Source organism: Suncus etruscus, chromosome 5 (assembly GCF_024139225.1).
Source record: "Suncus etruscus isolate mSunEtr1 chromosome 5, mSunEtr1.pri.cur, whole genome shotgun sequence".
Taxonomy (NCBI): domain Eukaryota; kingdom Metazoa; phylum Chordata; class Mammalia; order Eulipotyphla; family Soricidae; genus Suncus; species Suncus etruscus.
The window spans coordinates 23,895,696-23,911,538 of NC_064852.1; positions in this window are offsets into that span (position 1 = coordinate 23,895,696).

The window sequence follows — 15,843 nt, forward strand, 5'->3', positions numbered from 1 at the left end:
CAGTCTAGGATCCCTGAAGAGTCTAGGCCCTCCTCTCCTGCAGAGTGGAGACAGAAGGAAGCCTGGGCCCAGAGCTAACCCCCACTATCAGGTAAAACACTCAGAGCCTTAGCACGAGGGAATGAACACCAAAAAGTCACTTCTCTATCTTTTGTGAACTCTCAGTCCTTTCAGAACAAAAGTCCAACATAATGTGTACCAGCTTATGGTAAATTCCCAAAACTGCAGCCAGATTTCTAAATCTGATTACTGGTAGCCTCTTTCTTCTAGGCCCTAGAATCTAGGGGAATGAAAGAGGAAGCCTCAGTTTCCCTTTGCCAGCTGCTGTGAGCAATACCTTTTTTTTTTTTTTTTTTTTTTACTTCCCCAACAAATTTTACTACATTTATAATGTTTCTGCAAATTCCTGGGCTCTCTGATAAACAATTCCCCAAGACCATAGAATTCTGCCCAAAGAGTTTAGACTCACTGAGGGACTAAGATTATATAGGCAATTCCTAAGGCAAATGGCCAAACCCAAAGGATTCATACCAGCCAGACCACTTTGTAGGATCTTTGCATTTTTGGTAACATTTTTATCAATTTAGTAAGGAATTTAAAAAGGCCTTTTAAGGCCAAAGATTTAGTTTTTTTTATAACAGTCCCCCCAAAATGAGACATACTTAGTCCTATGCTAAGTTCCTCACCAAATAGAAGGTTCCTTCTCCTTTCTCCTCTATATTCCAAAACACTTTTCTACCTTCTGAGTCTGAGCATCTTATATACTCAATATTTTTTACTCTTGAAAATATTGAGGAATCTGGGAGTCATGGACAGAGATCACCCATCACCAAGCCTGCATCCAGAGCAGGGATGAGCAAGGTGATGCTTTATTAGCCAAGAAGAAAAAGGGAAGGACATGAATGAACTGAATGGGTAACCTCAGCTTTCACCCGTCTACTCTACTGGGGCTGATCTCCCAACTGGAAGGCTAGTTAGGGACCTAACCATAGCCAGTGACCTTGAGATAACCTCTTCCTCCCACCTCTACACACAGATGCTGCTAACTTTCATCTGGATCCTAAAATTAAGAGACTCCGGGCCATAAAAATCAGAATGGGCTATCAGGAGGAGGTGATTTCTGAGTCGGGCCATGCCAATAGAGTAAGAGCTGGCCAGACAGAAAAGTGCAGGATACTTGGAACAAAGGCACAGCAGGGCTTTTTGACAGGAAAGGGCACCTTTCACAGAGCTTTCAAGAGCAGATCCAAGGTACCTGCCCCAACCCAAAAAATCTCTTGAGCTACCTCAATTCATCTTCTCTCACTGAGGACAAGGGTGATATTTTTAGTTGAGCTAGTGGAGACACAGAGAGGGAGAGCAAATGCTCCAACGTCATACAGCCAGCCAAGGGTGAAGCAGGGATTTATAGCTGACAAATGGGTGCCCTCATTTGCATATCAGCCGTGTGCCACCTCTTATTTGAAAGCAGGGGAGCAAAGGGGACAGGGATTGGACAATACAGTAAGGTGCCCTTCCTGCAGGACAGAACGGACATAAATGAGCTGGGGCCATGCAGTGTGAACAGGCCAAGAGGACTGCATGGCAAGGGGCTAGGAGACCTCCAAGAGGAGGGTTTAATGCTGGAGGGATTCCAAGCTCCCTGTCTCAGGTCTGCCTCTAGGGGGTCAGCAGAACTGAGCACAGAGCACTGAATGGAGGAGCGGGAGAGATTCGGCTATTACAGAAAAGATCATGGTTTCTGTAAGAATGAAACAATAGACCTTGGTATTAGCAGGTGAAATAGGTGAGGGAGGAAAAGTAATCACAGACCACTTCACTTCTCTGTGGGATGTGAATCAACCACACAAATGAAGGGTCAGAAAAGCACCCAAATTGGTCCCAGAACTCATAAAAACTAATGTGAGTCTCCACAGGGTTGGAAAACCAGAGAGAAGGTGGGTGGGTGGATGGACGGTCGGGAGGCACTGGACCTTGGGTGGTGAGTGCAGTGAAGTGAACCCATTGTGTAGAGGGGTAAAGTGAAGCAGTGTCCCAAACTTCTACAAAAGATAATTCCGTATTTTGGGGGGGGGGAAGGGGGACCATACCCAGTGATGCTCAGGGGTTACTCCTGGCTACGCACTCTAAAACTGCTCCTGACTTGGGGGACCATATGGGACACCGGAGATCAAACCAAGGTCTGTCCTTGGGTCAGCCATGTGCAAGGCAAATGGCCTACCACTGCACTCTCTCTCCAGCCCCGAAAATTCCCTTTTTTTTTTTTTTGTTTTGGGGCCACACCTGGTGATACTCAGGGGTTATTCCTGGCTCTGCGCTCAGGGGGCCATATGGGACGCTGGGGGATTGAACCACAGTTCGTCCTAGGTCAGTCATGTGCAAAGCAAATGCCCTACCACTGTGCCACTGCTCCAGCCTCTTTCCTGCTCCTGCATCTATCCTGTCTCTCATCTTTCCATGCTGCCTCTTCTTCCTTGCTGAGCCTCTCCTGCTGAATCTCTCTCACCCCTGAGGCAATTCGTTAAATTACCAACCAGACCCCTCCCAGCTATGAGAGGGTCTCCCTCTCCAGGTGAGATACCCAGTAAGTTGAGGGGAACAATCAAATATGTTGGGAGCCACTAAAGACCAAGAGTAGCCCATGGCACAGACCACCCTGAGTGCCTGAAAGCAATGCTCAGACTGGGTGCAGACACTAAAGGAGGAGCCTTAAGTATGTCCATTTTGGGAGGTTTTCTATTTAGTTTGCTGATTTTTACCTAGTTTCTTTGTTCTTTTTTGTTTGTTTGTTCATTTGTTTGGGTCACACCAGGCAGTGCTCAAGGGTTACTCCTGGCTCTGCATTCAGAAATCACTCCTGGCAGGCATGGGAGACCAGATGAGATGGCTAGGATTCAAACCCGGGTCCATACCGGGTTTGCCGCAGGCAAGGCAAATGCCCTTCCACTGTGCTATCGCTCTGGCCCCATGCCTACTTTATCTGCTTCTAGTGGGTTTGCTGGTTTTCTATTTTGTTTGCTAATTTTATTTATTCAAATACCCTACTGGGATGAAAGAGGTGGTTGTTGTAATTATGGTAAGACCCACATATGGAAGGGGGTCTTAGTGTGAAGACACCTTTAGCTCTTTTTGGTGGTTTCATTAGAGGCAGATACTACATTTGCCATGGTGGTCAGTCTATTAGAGAAACTCTGAAAATTTCGTCCATGGGTCATTCTATAAATTTTAGTCCACCCACTTTCCACATCCCAAACCCTGAGTTGATTGACCTTGTTTATTATGATTCATTCTCAGTCATCATTGGGGTTCAAGTAAGAAGATACCTTTCATTTGTGTTCATTCTACTCAAACATGGATGTGGGGAGGAGGGTTGGGGCCACACCTAAAATTGTTCTTGGGCTACTCCTGGCTATGTGCTGAAAAGTGACCCCCTGGCAGTGCTCAGGGATTTGAGCCAGTGTCAGACACATTTAAGTCAAGTGTCTAAACCCTTGTACTATCCCCTAGTTCCAAAGATAGACTATTGCTCTAACCAAAAAAAAAATCTAATTTGTGTTCATGATTTTTAGTTTTGCTAATTAGAGCACTTTTAAATAGTTTCCTTTTAGGTTTTTCTTCTTCTGGACTTCACTAAAGGTCTCTTCAGAGCTAAGATAAATGAATCCTGGAAATTTCTGGGTTACCAGCACCTGTGTTTGGGGGAATGATTTCCTCCCATGCAGAGAATGCTGGGATTTGATGTTTCTTTCATTCTACACCATTGCCATCTTCATTCATTATATTTAAATATGGTTATTGGCATTTTCCTAAACTGAGGATTAAATTTGGTACCTAATATTAAGAGCTCTAGATTAATGTATCTCTTATCCTATATTCAATATAAAAATTTCTATTTGCAAAATGAGTGTGGAAAGGCTTTATAAATAGGTGGTAATTAATACATATTCCCAGTGAAAAAGGATTCAGGGGCCAGAGCAGTGGCACAAGAGGTAAGGCGTCTGTCTGCCTTGCCCACGCTAGCCTAGGATGGACCTCGGTTCGATCCCCTGGCGTCCCATATGATCCCCCAAGCCAGGAGCCATTTCTAATTGCATAGCCAGGAGTAACCCCTGAGCATCACTGGGTGTGGCCCAAAAACAAACAAACAAACAAAAAAGGATTTATCATAGAGATGTTCTCCCACTGAGGAGGAGGAATAGCCCTTGATGACCAATATAATGGAAATCACCCAAGTCAAGTATAACATCTTCAAGATTTATGTATGTTCTGGCCAGTTTAGCCTTGATACCTAATTCATTGTGGTTAAGCAATATTTTGTTTAGATTCTAATTACAGCATCTTTTAAGCACCTGGTGTGGAGATAGGATTTAAAATATATATTGATTAAAGCATAACAATAATAGAATCTATATATGTAAAAGAATAGAGTTAGGAAAAAGCATGTTTAAAATATAGTAATTAAGGCCTAGCAATAACTTGTAATGCTTAATCTGTTGTAATGCTTTCAATACTTAACTTATAATGCTTAATTCAGTTCAAGTTAAACTCTTGCTAAAGTTCTGATATTTGTCCAAACCCACTTTATCATAAGGTGTGTGATGTGCCAACAGAATGTTCCTGGCACGGGGTGCGAGAATGACAAAAGACAATCAAACCAATTAATCAAACCTTTGGCCAAGTGAGCACCTCGTGTTAGCAACGTGGTAACGAAGTTACACAAGAATCCCCTTGGAAACATCCCCGGAACCCTGAGCCGTATTTGGAGAAGGAAGCTAAATTGAACTCTTGATTGGACATTGCCTCCCCCACTACCCTATAGCCCAAACCCTAGCAACGCTAGAAACAAACTCAAAAATCCCCTTGGAAACCCTCCCGCAACCCTGAGCCGTATTTGGAAGAATAAACTCTTGATTGGACATTGCCTTGCCCCCACAGCCCTAACCCTATAAAAAAAAAACCCTCTTGTTTTGCTGTTCGGGGCTCCGGTCCTCTGTCTCTTGACATGATCGCAGCCCTGGCTAGTCAGTCAATTAACCTGCCCTTGCTAATTGCATTCTTGGAATTGTCGGGGTCTCTAATTGAGTGGTGGGCCAGCACGGATCCTAACAATGGTTGTGCCCAGGACTTAGTTCAAACTAGTGTTATATGCTATATTTGAAATTATACTTTTATTGTTGGAAAGCATTCTTGTAACACCTTTTTTTTTTTCAAAGTAGGCTTTCTGGTTTTTAGATCAAAAAGTCTCATTGATCCTTATAGAAAGTGGTACTTTTATAAGAAAGCTGTTTTCTTCAAGTAACAGCTATAGATTCAACACACTGGGATCATATATACTACTTGAATCTATAACTATGCAACTGTGTTCTGACAAGTACTCTTGTAGTTGTTATTGATTTCATTTTTATATTTTAATTACTTTATTTAAACACTGTGGTTACAAGGTCGCTCATAATACAGTGGTTTTTTTTTTTTCACAATTGCAAAATTGCTCATGATTGATTTTCGGTCATATAATGTAAAGACCTTTGACCAGTACACATTTCCCATCACCACCACCACCACCACCACCAATGTTGCCAGTTCCCTTACCCCCTTCACCCTGCCTCTCTCTCTCTCTCTCTCTCTCTCTCTCTCTCTCTCTCTCTCTCTCTCTCTCTCTCACTCTCTCTCTTTCTCCTCTTTATTGACACTGTGGTTTGCAATATTGTTACTAAAATGGAATCATGTCTATCACTTTACCACCTTTCAGCACCCAGTTCTTGCTGAGTGATCATTTCCAACTATCATTTGTCATAGTGGTCCCTTCTCTGTCCTAACTGCACTCTCCTGCTATTTGTGGCAACCTTGCTACCATGCACTGGTCCTCCTGGCTGTCATCTCTATTGTCTCTGAATATTATTACCATAATTTCTTTTTTTATACCCAACAAATGAGTGTGATCATTCTATGTAAATCCCTTTCACTTTGACTCATTTCACTCAGCACAATAGTCTCCATGCCCTCCAATGTATAAGCAAATTTTGTGATTCATTTTTCCTAACAGTTGCATAGTATTCCATTGTTAAGATGGATGATGGTTTCTTGTCTGTTCTAAGGCACTTGTATTGTTTTCATATTCTGGCTATTGTGAATAGTGCTGCAATGGATTCATCTCCTTTGAGAGATGGCCCTGGCTGGCGAGTGTGGGGTCTTATTGGCAGATAGATTAAAGTATTACACTTTAAAAAAAATAGTGTGACAGTGAACATAAGAATGCAGAGAGCTTTTACTATATTGAGCTTGGGGGCTCCTAGGAATGGTAATGCTGGTTCATATGGAAAGTCAATTTCAAGTTTTTTGAGAAATACTCATATTGTTTTCCAAAAAGACTAAACCAGTGGTCATCCCCACTGGTTCAGTGATATTCACTTTTTCCAAGCATCCACCCTGTTGGAGTAAATTATACTATTCAAGGTAATAGTATAATTATATAATATAATTATTATTGTTGTTATTATAATAACTATAATATAATTATAATAGTATAAGTTAGAGCTTTGGGGGTGTTTTTTGGGCCACACCCAGTGATGTTCAGGTGTTACTCCTGGCTATGCACTCTGAAATTACTCCTGGCTTGAGGGACCATATGGGATGCTGGGGATCAAATGGATGGGTCAGCCACATGCAAGGCAAACACCCTACCACTGCACTATGGCTCCAGCCCCTACTATTCAGATTTTTATATATTCAGAATAATTATTTTTTTCTTGTGCTTGTCCCTCATGGGAAGAAAGTACCTGTTCTCCACTCATAGGCATGGTCCTATTCTTCCCAATAAAGACCTCATATCAGAAGACTTCTTTCAATTTTAGTCCCACAGCTAGCCAGTCATGTCTGTTTGCCTGTGCCTTTTGACTGCTTGCAGATAGCTTGTGGTGGAAGTTCCTGAACCTGTTTTAGACTGCCACAGACCACATAGCCCGCTAAATCTATGCTCTGGATTCTATCCCCCTACGATTATTTCAATAGACTTCAGGGGGATATGTGTATTTCTTTAGCAATATTCCTTTAATGTGCATAATTCTATATTGTGTACTTCTTTATGTAGATGTAGTCTCCCATTTTTGGACTTGTCTAGTAGATAAATTTAGGAGATAAGTATCTCCTAGGAATTGTTTGCTCCTAGAACCAGGCAATAGGGATTACTTCGCTTGTTATCATTATTCTCCCTAATTCACCAATAGTATCCTGTGGCATTGTTTTTTTTCTATAGACAATAAAATGAAAAGAAAAAATTCCATATAGAGATAAGTACTATCTAATAGGGATAGGAATTCTGAAAATTTTATGTTTCAGTGGGGCTTTCCACCCTGTATGTCTGTCATAATAACTTGACTTAGGCTTCAGTTGCTCGGACATCAGCCGTTCATCTCTGAACCTTGGCTCCCATCTTCAGAACCAACACAGTTTCTTCTCCATCACCAAGAATCAATCTTCAATCTGAGCAGACCTTAATGTTTGGCACTGACTTGCATTCAGGGCAGATTTCCTCGCCATGCCACCTAACAGTCAAATGAAACCAGAACACATTTTGTGATGCCCTGACATCAACGTAAGATCAGTGCAAAGCCAAAGATCTCTAATTACAAAAGCTTGACTATATCTTCTGCTATGAGGGGAACTTTTCCTGGACCAAGAAGAAAGTCCTTGAGATTAGACAAATTAGTCTGCCTGAGCCTGTAGTTGGTATTATAGCAAGATGCTTCATGGGTAAAGATACCCAGCTCTTAGGCTAAAGGTTTTAAATTTTTCTATTTCCCCCAACTTTTGCTCCTCCTAAGCAAAAAAACAAAAAAAAAAAAAAACAAAAAAAAAACAAACAAAACCCTGTCACCCTTTTTTTATCTTTCAGACAGGGGTTCCCACCTTTTGCATAGAACTTTGGGACACAATTTTACTTTGTTTTCTCTCATATTTTTGCCTTTTCTATGAAATCAAAAGGGTAAGTTGTTGGAGTAAGTGATTCTTAGACTATTAGGATAATCTTGGCCAGTGGTGTTTTTATCCTTGAAGATGCCTTTAGTTTCAATGTTATGGAGTACATTTTCCTCTATATACCTTGTGGTTTCAGGTCTAACATCAAGGTCTTTAATCAATTTTATATGATTTCTGTACATATTAAAGAGAGGTCTAAGTTCACTTTTAGCGTGTAGTTGAGTGATTTTTCCCAATACCCCTATTGAAGAGGCTTTCCTTGTTCTACTTCATATTTCTTGTCCAGTTTATCAAAGATTAATTGCTCATATACATGAGGGTCAGTCTCAATATTCAAGTCTATTAAATTGATCTGAGAGTGTGTCTTTATCCCAGTACCATGTTGTTTTAATGACTACTGCTTTATAGTACAATGTGAAGTTGGGGAAAGTGAAGTCTTCCATTTTCTTTTATCCAAGGATTGCTATATCTATTTATGGGGGTTTATTATCTCATATAAATTTCAAGAGTAGTTGATGTATTCATTTGAAATGTCATGGGTATTCTTATGGGGATTGCATTAATGCTTTGGAATATTGCCATTTTAATTATGTTAATCCTCCCAATTCATAAGGAAGAGATTCCCCCTCCCCATTTTCTTGTGTTCTCTTTTATTTCTTATAGTGTTTTTTAGTTTTCTTTGTGTAGGTCTTTTTTGTTTGTTTGTTTGTTTGTTTGTTTTTGGGGGTGTCACACCCAGCAGTGCTCACGGGTTCCTCCTGGCTCTATGCTCAGAAATCATTCCTGGCAGGCTCAGGGGACCATATGGGATGCAGGGATTCGAACCACCGTCCTGCATGCAAGGCAAACACCCTTCCTCCATGCTATCTTTCTGGTCCCATATGTAGGTCTTTCACTTCTTTAGTTAAAATGACTCCAAGGTACTTGATTTTATGGGTTCAATTGTAAATAGGTTTTTTTTTTTTTAGGTTTGTTCTTTTTAATATCTTTCTTCTCTTTCATTATTTCTATATAAAAAGTCATTGGTTTTGTGTATTAATTTTGGAGCTTGCCACTTTATTATACAAATCTATTGTTTCTAGGAGCTTTTAGAAAAAAAATCTTTAGAATTTTCTAAAGATAGTATCATGTCATCTGTAAACAGTGAGAGCTTTGGCAGGCCGTTCCAGCACTGGTTTATGTTGGGACAGTCACTGGAATTTTTTCTCCTTGTTTTCCTATTGATAGTATTGTATGCATATATTTTATATATCCATAACATCCATCTTGTATTGTGACCTTGATACTGCCCTACAAATCTCATTTCTAATATTTTACTGCCTCAGTCCCAACCCTTATTTTCCCCCATATTCCCATATAGGTGCGGCTCATGACATGAAGCTCACCACATAGAGTGATAAGTGCAGTTAGAGAAATAAGTACACTGAAAACTATCATAACAATGTGAATGAATGAGGGAAAAAGAAAGCCTGTCTCGAGTACAGGTGCGGGTGGGGCGGGAAGTAGGTAGGTCCGAGAAATTGGTGGTGGAAATCCTGTACTGGTGAAGGGGGGTGTTCTTTACATGACTGTAATCATACAACTACAATTATATTTGTAATCACAGTGTTTAAATAAAGATAATTTATAAAAAAAAAACACAGTAAGAGCTTTACTTCTTCCTTTCCTATCTGGATGCCCTTGATTATTTTTTATTATTTATTTTCCTTCTTTTCTTCTTCCTTCCTTCCTTTCTTTCTTTTTTTTTTTGGGGGGGGGACATACCCAGGAGCACTTCAGGGTTTACTTCTTGTTCTAAACTCAAAAAATTTTCCTGGCAAGGTTGGAGGACCACTTTGCTATCCCTCCAGCAACAATGATATCTTTTTCTTGCCTAATTGTAATGGCAAGCACATTCAGTACTATAATGAATAGAAGTGGTGAAAGGGGGCAACCTTGTTTGTGCCAGATCTTAGAGGGAAGGATTTTATTTGTTCTTTATTGAGTATAATATTTTGCCATGGGCTTCTCGCAAATGGCTTTGAACATATTGAGGAAGCTATCTTCAATTCCATCTAGCTGAGTGTTTATCATAAATGGGTGCTAGACCTTGCCAAGTGTTTTCTCTGCATCTACTGCTATAATTTTTATATTTTCTTTTGTAGATATTATATTGTATGTTGATTGACTGGCATAAGTTAAACCATCCTTGCATCTCAGGAATGAATACTACTTGGTCATGGTATATAAACTTGTTAAGCTGTTGGGTTCTATTTGATAGTATTTTGTTGAGGATTTTTGCATTTCTGTTTATCAAGGATATCAGCCTATAATTCTCTTTTTTTGTGTATGTGGTGTCACTATTTGCTTTTGGTATAAGGGTGATGGAAGCTTTATAAAAATTATTTAGAAGTGCTTCTGGTTTTGGTTTTTGTTTTTCAATTTACTGGGAAGTATTGGCAGTAGGTCCTCTTTAATGGTTTGAAAAATTCACTAGTGAAACTATCTGAGCCTGGGTTTTGTTTGGGGGAAGTCTTTTGATTACCATTTCAATTTTCTAAGTACTATTAAGTCTATTCAGGTATTTCACATCATCTTGATTCAACCTTGGAAGATTATAGTTCAAGAATTTATCCTTTTCTTCCAGTTTCTCTATTTTTGTGGCATAAAGATTCTCAAAGTAGTCTCTTAGTATCCTATGAATTTTTGTAGTATCTGTAGTGACTTTCTCCCTTTGATTTCTGATTAAGTTTATTAAATTTATTTCTATTTCTTTGTGAGTCTTGCTAATGGCTTATCAATTTTGTTTATTTTTTTCAAATAACCAACTTTTGTTTTCATTGATCTTTTGGATTTTTTGTGTGTCCTGTTCATTATTTTCTGCTCTAAGTTTTATTACTTCCTTCTTCCTGACTGCTTTCAGTTCATTTGTTGGTCATTTTTCAATTTCTTAAGCTCTGCCATTAAATTATCTATGTAGGTCCTTCTTCCTTGCTGATGAATGCTTACAAAGCTATAAAATTTCCCCTTCATAGCACAAATTTTGATAATTTTTTTTTATCTTCATTCTCACTTGCACATAGGAATCTTTTGTTTTCCTCTCTGACCCACTGATTGTAGTGAGCTGTTTAATTTCCAAGTGCTAAAGTTATTTCTACATGGCTCTTTGTAATTTATTTCTATTTTCTTTTCTTTCTTTCTTTTTTTTTTTTTTTGTGGGTTTTTATTTGGGGGTGGTCACACCCAGCAGTGCTCAAGGGTTATTCCTGGCTCCAGGTTCAGAAATTGCTCCTGGCAGGCACGGGGAACCATATGGGACGCCAGGATTCGAACCGATAACCTCCTGCATGAAAGGCAAACACCTTACCTCCATGCTATCTCTCCAGCCCCAATTTATTTCTTTTTTATTTTTATTTTTTTAGTTTTTTTGGGGGGGGCCACACCCAGCGGTGCTCAGGAGTTACTCCTGGCTGTCTGCTCAGAAATAGCTCCTGGTGGGGCTGGAGAGATAGCATGGAGGTAAGGCGTTTACCTTTCATGCAGAAGGTCATTGATTCAAATCCCGGTGTCCCATATGGTCCCCCGTGCCTGCCAGGAGCAATTTCTGAGCACGAAGCCAGAAAAAAACCCTGAGCACTGCTGGGTGTGACCCAAAAACCACAAAAAAAAAAAAAAAAGAAAGAAAAGAAAAGAAAAGAAATAGCTCCTGGCAGTCATGGGGGACCACATGGGACACCGGGATTTGAACCAACCACCTTTGGTCCTGGATCGGCTGCTTGCAAGGCAAACGCCGCTGTGCTATCTCTCCGGGCCCCCAATTTATTTCTATTTTCAATGCATTATAGTCTGAGAAGATAGTTGATACAATTTCTATCCTCTTGATTTTATGGAGGTATGTTTTGTGGCCCAACATGTGGTCTATCTTGGAGACTGTCTCATGTGCTTTAAAGGAAGTATATTCATATTTTTGGAGGTAAAAAATACTACACACACACACATATATGTATATATATGTATATATACATACATATATATATATATATATTACTAATCCCCTCTCTTCCATTTCCTCCTTCAAAGCCAGTATATCCTTGTTGAGTTTTAGCCTGGTTGATCTATCAAGAGGTGATAGAGTGATGCTGAACTCTACAACTATTGTGTTGCTATTGATGATATCTTTCTTCAAGTCTATTAACAGTAGTTTTAAGTATTTTTCTGGTCCTTCACTGATTGCATATTGAGAGTGTGATTTCTTCGTGATGGGTAGGGAGCAGGGAGACTTGGGACATTGGTGATGGGAATGTTGCACTGGTGATGGGTGATGGGTGGTGATGGGTGGTGTTCTTTCCATGACTGAAACCCAAACAACACAAGCATGTATGTAATCAAGGTGTCTAAATAAAAAATATATTAAATAAAAAAGAAAGAAAACAAAACAAAAAAAAGTGAGCCCTGTAGTATTTTGGAAGGGCCCCAAATGGGCACAAAAATATCTTTTGTATGAGTGACAAATCTGCAACTATGGTTCCCTGAGCCTGTCAGAAGTGATTTCTGAACACAGGTCCAGGAGTAACCCTGAGCACCATTGGGTGTGGCTCCCCTAACAAAAAAATGACCTTTTCTGTCTCTTAACCTTTTTAAGTCTGAAGTCTATGCTGTCTGATATTAGTTTGGGCACTCCAGCCTTTTTAAACGACTTGCCTTAAAGTAGACCACTCAGTACTTTTTTTTGTTTTGTTTTGTTTTTTCTGCCACACCCGGTGATGCTCAGGGGTTACTCCTGGCTATGCACTCAGATATCGCTCCTGGCTTGGGGAACCATATGGGACGCCGGGGGATCGAACCACAGTCCGTCCTAGGCTAGCACCAGCATGGCAGACGCCTTACTGCTCCGGCCCCTACTTTTTTTTAAGATCAGTTTTGAGTCTGTAAAGTTCCTGAGCTGTTGTTTATCCCTGAAGCTGTGTATCCTTCCTTTGAACCTAATAAAAAGTCTGGCTGGGTGAAGTATTGTTGTTGAGGCATTCATTTCATTAAGTTTTTTCACTATAACCTGCACTGCCTTCCTGCCTGGACTCTTGCTTATAAAAATCTGCTATAAATCTTAAGGATGCTTCTTTACATATAGTTTTTCTTTTTGATCTCGTTACTTTCAATATTCTAATTCTGTCTATGGTTTTCATCATTGTGAGTAGGATGTATCTCTCAGGGTGTTTTATTGGGTCTTTTAGGTGGTACACTTTGGCTGTTGAGGTGTCCAGGACATGGATACCTTCTTCTGCTCTGGAAACTTCTCAACAATTACTTCTTTTTTTTTTTTTTTTTTTTTGGTTTTTTGGGCCACACCCGGCGTTGCTCAGGGTTTTACTCCTGGCTGTCTGCTCAGAAATAGCTCCTGGCAGGCACGGGGGACCATATGGGACTCCAGGATTCGAACCAACCACCTTTGGTCCTGGATCGGCTGCTTGCAAGGCAAACGCCTCTGTGCTATCTCTCCGGGCCCAACAATTACTTCTTTGCCAATTGCTTCTTCAGTTTTCTCCATGGTTCTTTGGGACCCTAACCATTCATATGCTTTTCCTACTGAATTTATCCCAAAGGTTCTTTTTACACGGGCACATTAAAACTAGAAAATATTAGATATAATGAGTTGCTACCCATTAAGAATGAGAACATCCAAAAAAATGTTGTTATACCCTGAACATTTGCCATAGTGACTTTTATATTTTAGTCATTTGGACAATGGCCTATCAGCCCTGAACCTTAGGTCCTATCTTTGGACCCAACATGGTTTTCTTCATCTATTCCAGGAATCAACATTCTACCAGGACAGGCTCTAAAACTGTCTTGGCACCTACTTGCCTGAGGGCAGGTTCACATGCCACCATGACTTGGAAATCAGCAACAACTTACTATGAAGGCAGATTTCCCTGCCTTGTCACCTAATGATAAAATGAAACCAGAGATGCCTCAAGACATCCTGGCTTCGACATAGGATATGTGCTAATAAGGTCTCAAATTACTAAAGCCTGATGGCAATTACTGTGACTGAGAACTTTTCCTGAAACCATGAAGAAAGATGTTGGGCTTAGACAAATTAGTATGCCTGGAGCCCATAGTTGGTTTTATGGTAGAGTGCTTCGTGGGTAGGGACACCCTTTTTAGGTCAAAAGTTTTTCTATTTTCCTAACTTTTGCTGTCTAAGCAGAATTTGCCACCCATTTTATCTTTTAGAGGCATCTTTTTCTTAGAGCTTTAGGATGCAAATTACTTTGTTTCACCTCATATTTCTGCATTTTTCTATAGTCAAAAGGGGGAGGTTGGATTAACTGGGTTCCATTCTATTCAGATATGCTTTTTACTCATTGGTCGGAAACATCCTTTAAATTGGTGCCTTGAACCACCTGTTCTCCACCCCCAGGTGTAGTCTGGTGCTTGCTAATAAAGACCCCAAGTATCAGGGGAAAAGCACTTGTAGTTTTGGTTTTCCACTGAGCTAGCTATCTGCTTCTGAGGAGCAGAAGGCTTGCAAGTGGGTGTCCTGAACCAGTTTTATCCCCTTAACCGTGTGTGGATTATTTCCTGTATCAGCATTTGCTTCCAGTCCTGTCTCTCCAATGCCCTGGATTTGGGGCATGAGGCTTCTGCTTCAGCATCTTTTTTCCCCTAAAAACCCCACAAAGTGGTATTCATCTTGTTAAACTTAAAACTGCTTTTGTGTTGTAAAAAGAACTCTTCTATTTGCTTTTGATGTCAAACGAAAGCCTTTTCTTTCTAGGTTGAAATGATCCAAAGAAACCAATAGGAAATTACTTTGTATAGAACACCATTTTCTCCTAAAAATTCTAAGTTAGAACTTCATCACACTAGTATCAAATGCAGTATTGGAAACTGCTCTTCTGCTATTAAAAATACTCTTGTACCATGGGCTGGTGAGATAGCATGGAGGTAAGGCATTTGCCTTTCATGCAGAAGGTCATTGGTTTGAATCCTGGCATCCCATATGGTTCCTCGAGCCTGCCAGAAATGATTTCTGGAGCCAGGAGTAACCCCTGAGTGCTGCCGGGTGTGACCCAAAATAAAAAAAAAAATACTCTTGTACTTGCTTGTTATCAAGGGAAGTTCTTTTGTCTTGTGATATGAACGTCATCATTGTGACTCTTGTGATTTTGCTGTAAAGCTAGGGTTTCTTGTTTCTATGCCAGAAAGTTCCATTGAAACCAATGGGAAATTTGCTTAAAAGATGTTTTGTCCTAGCGTGCGCTAGACCTTAGCATCCCCATTATATACAGTATTAAGAACTAGTTATGGACTGAAACTCACTCTAGTTCCTGCTTTAACTAAAAAACTAGGGTCACTTGTTCCTGTGCAATAAGTCCTATTGAAATCAGAGGGTAAATGTATTTTGTCAAGAATGACATTTTTGGGGCCGGGCGGTGGCGCTAAAGGTAAGGTGCGCCTGCCTTGCCTGCGCTAGCCTTGGATGGACCGCGGTTCGATCCCCCGGTGTCCCATATGGTCCCCCAAGCCAGGAGCAACTTCTGAGCGCATAGCCAGGAGTAACCCCTGAGTGTTACCAGGTGTGGCCCAAAAACCAAAACAAAACAAAACAAAAAAAAGAATGACATTTTTACTCGAGTAAGCTAGCACCTTTCTTTCACATTTTTATCATATAATTTGAAACCATACTTTTTTTTTTTTTTTTTTTTTTGGTTTTTGGGCCACACCCAGCAGTGCTCAGGGGTTACTCCTGGCTATCTGCTCAGAAATAGCTCCTGGCAGGCATGGGGGATGATATGGAACGCTGGCATTCGAACCAACCACCTTAGGTCCTGGTCGGCTGTTTGCAAGGCTAGCGCCGCTGTGCTATCTCTCTGGCCCCTTGAAACC